This window comes from Aythya marila, assembly GCF_965140915.1.
Source record: "Aythya marila genome assembly, chromosome: 6".
Classification (NCBI taxonomy): Eukaryota; Metazoa; Chordata; class Aves; order Anseriformes; family Anatidae; genus Aythya; species Aythya marila.
In genome coordinates this window covers 23,512,478-23,519,974 of record NC_139047.1, presented here as the reverse complement: position 1 = coordinate 23,519,974, position 7,497 = coordinate 23,512,478, and positions in this window count along the sequence as shown.

The window sequence follows — 7,497 nt, the reverse complement described above, 5'->3', positions numbered from 1 at the left end:
CTACCCTGCTGCCCCTCTGCCACTCTGACGCCCACTTCCCAACCTGTCCATGTCCTACAGACCCCTTCTTAAATCCCCTCTTCCTACAAAGCTGACAGAGAAAGAGGAAGACATGCATGAGAAGTATTTTGTACAAACCTCAGGTTACCACCCATCTTAAAGCTCCGCTTTGCAGATGGCAAGGGACACCTACTCTAACCCCAGACTCTTGTCAGGGTGGAGCATTTCCATCATCCCTGACTGCTGTGAGCCCCCAGGGAAGCTCAATGCCTCTAAAAAACACTTGTTTGGGGAGTTGCAGCCCATATTTCAGCTGGGAATCTCTATGCAAAGAGAGACAAACCTGGTTGTGATGGGCATTCAGGAGAGCTGAATGCCACTAGTCTTCTGACTGTTTACCATTCCCATCTGGATTCCTGAGTCATCGTGACACATCCCCATTTCCCAATGTCACTTTAAGGTGCAATTGGACCAATCCATGTTTTAAAGTCTTATTGTTAGTTGTGAATTGACGGCATAGGAAAAAGAGACCTTCCCAGAGTGCTATTAAAAATGTGGGTTGAGCCTTCAGCAGGTGTAGATGATAGTGGCTGAGAGCTGGCTACACCACCGTCAGCTGGCTGAATGTATTGTCCTGTTCATTAAGACTGTTTTCTACAACAAGTACACAACAGAACCTGGCATACCCTAATCCATGTCTTTAGAGTTAACTTCCGTTCTTACTTGGTTGCTGCTGTCACCTCTGGGAAGTGTGTGTGACACATTCACTGTGCAAAAGGCACCAGTTCCTCCAGGAAGCAAACACTGAGCAAACACATGTAGACATATCAGATCCTCTTGCCTCTGCTTGTGACAAACCAGTGGTCACAACAGACTCTCTCAGTGAGAGATGGGGCAATGAGGCTCTGCATACCTCCTTGCTTGCAAATCTCTGGAGGAACTTAAGAGATTTGATAGTTTAGGAGCTCAGACACAGAAAATTATCAAAAAAAGGAAAACCGGTATCAGTGAAACATCAGTACCTCTAATGGTATTATTAATGCAATTATTAAGCACACATTTAGATAATAGGTAGTTGACTGTTAGTGCAGACAGGCTTGCACAGCCACAGCAGTTATGATATGCTGAAAAGACTCACAGACAAGTCTTTCTTTGCAGGGATTTCTAAATTACTTACCAGAAGGTGTAAGACCAAGCTGATATGCATTGAAGTTCAGCTATGGCAGGCAAGAACATTGACCAATGATTGTTATAAAAAGTGTGCTATATTTAGGAACAAACAGTAGTTGTTCATTGTCTTTATCCTTGCTTACATCAGAAAAAAAAAGTTATCAAAGGTAAAAGGTCTTCTGTACCTATTATAAGCTGTATAGTCACGCACGGCCCAGTTACATAACCATAAATTGAATGTAAGCAAGGGGCAATCATGCTGTAAGATGTACATTAAAGCGTCTTTTATAGCTCTTCACATGCGTCAGCTGGGTACTTTTTTCCTGTGTAATTTTCAGTCCTATTCCTTACTAAATTCCTATATATTTTGCTATCTCATGTAAATTTAGTTCTTCCACTGTGTATTACACACATGTAGAAATATATGTTGCAATTAGCTAAAGGTTCAAACAAACCTGCAGGAAGTCTAAATCAAAATGATATACATACAGATTCACCCATGATCAGGGAAAGTATATGCAGCTCACCATCTTTTCTTGGGTAGTTCCCAAGATGGGAACCTGGTTGACAAAATTCTTTGAGAGGCAGTTCTAAAAGGCAAGAGTCCAGCAAAGTCTGGACATTTTAAAAGAATGAAATCTTGAAAGCACAGGAGCAGGCCATCCCTATGTCTCAAAAGATGAGACATAGATGAACAGAGAGCTTCTTCTGGACCTCAGGAAAGAAAATAGAGTTTGAGAAGAAGGGGCAGGCAATTCAGGAGGACTACAGAGATGTTGTGAGATGATTCAGGGAGAAAATTAGAAGGGCCAAAGACCAGGTGGAATTTAACCCAGGCATTACAGTAAAAGACAATACAAATGTTTTTATAAATACATAAACAATAAAAGGAGGACCAAGGAGAATCTCCATCCTTTACTGGATGCAGGGAGAAAACACGGTGATGAGAGATGAGGAAAAGGCTGAAGTACTTAATGACTTATTTGCCTTAGTCTTAATTAGTAAGACTAATTGTTCTTGGATTAACCAGCCTGCTGAGCTGGAAGGCAGAGACAGGGAGCAGAATGAAGCCTAAAAAATTTTCTTCCACATCATGCCTCTCCCCTGGACACTGTATTCATCTGGATTCAAGGGATCAGCCTTCCTCCTCTGAGAGACACTCAGCTGCAGAGTCTTCATGGTCTGTAGTGGCAATTAGAGATGTGGGACTGACCTCACTGTGGTCAAGTCTCCTGCCCTTGCAAAGAGCCCTTGTGCACCAACCTCTGCCAACATTTTCCTTCCCTCCAGCATGCACATACACAATTTCACCAATTCTAGTATTTCCAGATGGATGAAAAATTAAATTGAGGAAAATTTTTAAATTAAACTTTGAGTTGCTTAATATTACTGAAATAAAGAACTTACATTTAGGCTGAGCAAAAGCTTGTTTAGCATAACAGAACATACTCCTTTCTTCTTTGCTTTACACTTAAGTTATTCAATCACTAAACAACAGTAGAAGAACAGAAGTACTATAAAATTTCTTATTTTATAGTTTAGACTTCTAATTATTGTTAAAACAATCTAAAAGTCAGATATGCATTTCTTTACAGGGAAAGCTTTAGACAATAAAAAAGCCGAGACAAACTAATATTCATAGTTTTATTGTATCCTTTTATAATACTGACTAGAACGCCAGATTTAACAATATTGGATGCAGGTATAAAAATAGTCCAATCCTTAAAAATTATATTTTGCTACTACAGTACTGTATAATTAGTGAAGGCTGAAAATATGATACAACTTTAAATAATACTGGTTTGGAAAACATCTTTAGAACCCCAGCAACTTGGAAGCGAACAATCAGAGCTACAGGGAGGGAAGCAGGACAATGTGAAGAACATAACACAGGTTTACATTCAGGTTGGTAGAGGAAGCACAAACAAATGCTTAAAATTTACCTTTTGAAACAGACTTCACTAAAGATATTGCAACCGCAGTTCTGAAAGCTGCTCAAAGAAACTATCATGACTTTACATATAAAATTTTGCCTTCTGCTAGGAGAAAGTCTTGCAGAATTTAAGAGGGCTCAAAACAAATGACTGAATTTAACAGAATTTCCTTTTTCTTTTTTAATGAAATAATTAAATATTTAATGTCTTTTTTTTTTTTTTTTTCTTTAAAGTTAACCACCCTAATGGTTTTTATAACAGATATTTTATGTCAGATAAATTCTGTGGCACTGCTCAAGAGAACTGATTGCTTCTTACTGGATTCCCCAGGACTCTTCCATATCAGATTTTACAGACTTGTGGGCCACCTGCTCCAGCAATTACCCAAGCAAGACTCCCATCACTTTGAGCATCTTACCAGAATGAAGACCAGGGGACTTAGCATTTACACGTGACTTTTGAGGAACATTAGGCACCTGCTTTAGGTTTTCCATCAACAAAGATATTACTCATACACAACACAAACCACACACAGAAGAAGCGTGTCATCCCAAACATAACCTTACAGTACAGAAGCCACAGTGTTACACTCAATTTCGATGTTTACTTCTACAAAACAAGGAAGTATATTTCTTTTCTTCATTTCTGTCTCTTTTTTCTTTCTAAATTTCCTTTTTTTTTTTTTTTTTTTTTTTACCTCTTTACAGATTTCTGTCCTGCTTTTCAATTCCAACAGTTCAAAGGAACGAAGAATTAAATACACATTAAGAGGCTCCCAGAACTTACAAGAACACAGTGCTTACCCCTTTCAAAACTGGGAGATCTTGTTTCATTTCTGAAGGCACAAGTACGTGAACTGATGGGTAGTTCTTATCTGTGAATGCATGAAGCATCTCTACCTCTACATCCCTAGACAATCTCACACAATGGGAAACAGGTTGGCTGATCAGTAAAAAAAAAAAAAAAAAACACTTTACAAAATTCACATTCATCCTCTTCTCAGAAAGGTGTTACAAATCTTGAACAACCTGTTCAATCTCACATAATACAGGTTCTGCTACAGTAATAAGGATACATCCAAAAAATAAATACGACATGAAAAGGCAGCAACAATGTCACAGAAATGGGCAGAAAACAGAGCTGCAGGAACGCATATTGTACGCACAAGTGACCCTGACAGTGGAATGATTCAGGCCTAAAAAAACTTCATTAAAATCCGTGAGAGAGTTATCCCAGCCCACTAGAGTGGATGCTGGCTTGGGTCCTTTGTGTGTAAAGAGGAAAAAAACAATAGTCAGCATAGGAAGAACATTTAAGTAAAATGCATCCGTTCTTGTTAATTTAAGGAAGAAAATTAAAGATTAAACATCACTATGAGGGAATGAGAAGTCCAGATGGATTTGGAACGGATATAGCCATTGACCAGCATTAGGAACATGTCCCAGGGAAGCACTTCACATGGCTGCAGCAGTGTCCAAAACCACTCTGCTGCTCTCTCAGGCCCTGCTGAACAACCTTTACAAGTGTTGGCACAAATTTGCAGTCACAAACACCTCTCAGTAAATACAATTTATTGCTATTTTTAGATTTTTTTTTTCCCTATTGCTCGTTGTGGAAACAAATCACTTTTAGAAGGCAGGTCACAGGCAGTGTCTCTGTATATGACTGTGACAGTGGAACTTTATGGGACATGCTGAAAAAGCAACGAGATTAATTGCCAGTCTTTTGCTTAACACTATAAAGGATATAAATACGTGGAGGGCAAAAGGCATCAAACTATCCCTGTTCCCTGTACTCCTTACACCAGCTAAATTCAGTGCTTCAAGGTTTCAACAGTGTGCAAAAGCACTCTGCTTTCCCAGTGCAGCGTGGGAGGGTCAGCCAGGATGAGCAGCAGTGCAGGACAGGGACACAGGGAGGCTGCTGCATCCCTTTCCAATGACCCCTCCAGCCTGCCGCTCACTGCTCTGTTCATTCTGACTGCCTCTCCTAGGCTGACTGCCAGGGGTATTTCTCTGGGCAAGGGGCTTTTGTCAACACAATTGTCAGAGCACTATAGCAGCAAACATATGCCTCCTACATCCTTCTCTTTCAAACAACACAATTAGCTTTTTTTCCCCCCAAAGTTGATCAAAACTACTCCCACACACCTGCCCATGGCCCCTTGCTGACAGCTCAGCTGGACACATCAGCCAGGAGTACGAGCAGACTTCCATGCAGTATTGGTGTGGCTTTACTTCCTTTCCCCACATCTGTCTGAGCCACTTGCAGTCTTCTTACAAGAAACGTGCCATTTCCATCTTATCCTTTTGGATAGTTGAAAACAATTCTCCTTGGCAAAAGCATCCAGTGTGCTCAAAATTTGCAATTTGGGGTAGCTAAAAGCAATCTAAATAGCCTGAGAAACAAGCTGCACTTACTTAGGCACCCTAGGAGAGTTATCCATATTCAAAGGTGGACTTGAGGGACTGATAGGGCGCATGGAGACCTGACTTATATCCAGCAGGATCAACAAAACCTAAAACCACTACCAAGGGTGTTTAGTTGATGGCAAATAGACAAGCAGATGGAGAGGATCCCAGTGGCAGTTTCAGCAGAGGCACGCTGCACGGAAGCAACTCACATCCTTGCCGCAGCTGGGAGAGCCCATTGCTACTGGGACACAGTAGTAATTTATTGCCAATTAATTGCAGTAAAGCTACTGTTAAACCATGGCAAAACACGCTGCACTCCACCCATCCTCTCTGCCTTTGTGGAGCCGGTGGGGTTTGGGTGCAGACAGAGGGGAGCGCAGGGAGCGGCAGGGCTGGCTGACACTTCCTGGGTTCCCACGCAGGTAAGCACCTGCACTGACCTCGGGGCTGTCACCTCCCCAGATCCTCTCCTCTTCCTTCCTCTCCTGGAACACCAATGAAGGTCTTGGCAGGGGCAGGTCAGCAGAGACCCCCTTCCTTCTCCTGTGGGATAAGTACTGACTTTTTTCTCACCAAAACCAAAAGGAAGCTGCAATGGGTTAATTTCATAATAATTTCCCCAACATTTACCTGTTCTGGCAGAGACAAAACTTCAGTGCAACAAAGTTTGTTCTTTTGGAAAAGAGCCAGGTTTTGCAGTCCTCACCTAGAAAACCCTGCTGGGTTTACCGAGACACTGACAATTTGCAAATTGCTGTGAGACGATACAGACCAGGAGTTTTGCTCATATAACCCATATGTTACACTTTATACAGAAGGATTAATCTGCATTTGTGAGCTGGTATTTCATACTTTGTCTTTGCACCTGTCACACAGAGGAACATTTCACAGCCTTCAAACTAAACAAGTGATTAAACATACCTTGTATAAGTAAATACCTAAACCCTTTCCTGTCTGAGGAAATGCTGGCATGCAGTTAAATCCTACCATCGCTGCTGAGACATGCTGCTTAGTTTTTGATAAGCTTCTTTAGTAGACAGAGACAGATTCCAGTGCTCATCTATACACTTTGGATTTAGATCCAGCACAAAGTCCCAGCTTCCCCATTTTCAACCGTAATAGGGACAAAACCCTCCTTCACACCATGGGAGAAGCAGTCCCATCCGTCCTAGGCATGCTCAAAACTAGAGTTGGCGTTACTCACCCCTGCAAGAACAACCCCACCAACACCCTCTTTGAAGGACCTCAGAGCACAGCAGGGCCAAGCCCTTGCTTCACATCATCCAGTGGACCCTGTGAAATTAAGATGTTGGCTGCTAGTGACAGGGAGAAGAGTGTCATTCACAGACCAAAACCACTGGGAACGGTTAATTTTTGTGTTTTACTTGTTACACTATTTTGGATACTGCAACTGGAATGTTCCTTAAATATAGTTCCTTTCGCAGCATAAGCATCCATTCCCTGCCTACATGTGAGATAAGCAGTGTACTACCACCTGCAAGTTTGATTGTGGATTAAGTCACATACATTGTCACCATAAAATGACGTCAGTGCACAGCATGCTGCCCCAGGCACCCAAAAAGATTTGTTTTTCTGAAGACCACATGGCTGTTATTGGTGGTGGGTAAGGGGTGAGGCATACAGAGGCACTGCGGTTGCGATGATTTAGGTTTACATCTCTGCAGTAAAAATAAGTGGGAAATATACATCAGTAATAAGATCTCTTTTGACACCCTGCTCTGTAAAGAAAAAAAAGTCAATAAACTTTTGATCTGATCTTTGGTGAGGAATGTAATAACGTACATTCTTCTGCTTTTGCCAAGGTGCTTGATATGAATTTACGCCCAGATGGGGAAACCTGCCTGGTTTGAATCACTCTAAACTAGGACAGAAGAAATCAACCTATTTTGATATAGCTCCTTGACTTCCTTCAAGGAAGTCAAGGTGGCTGTGGAGGGCCACCTTGACTTCCCACGTCC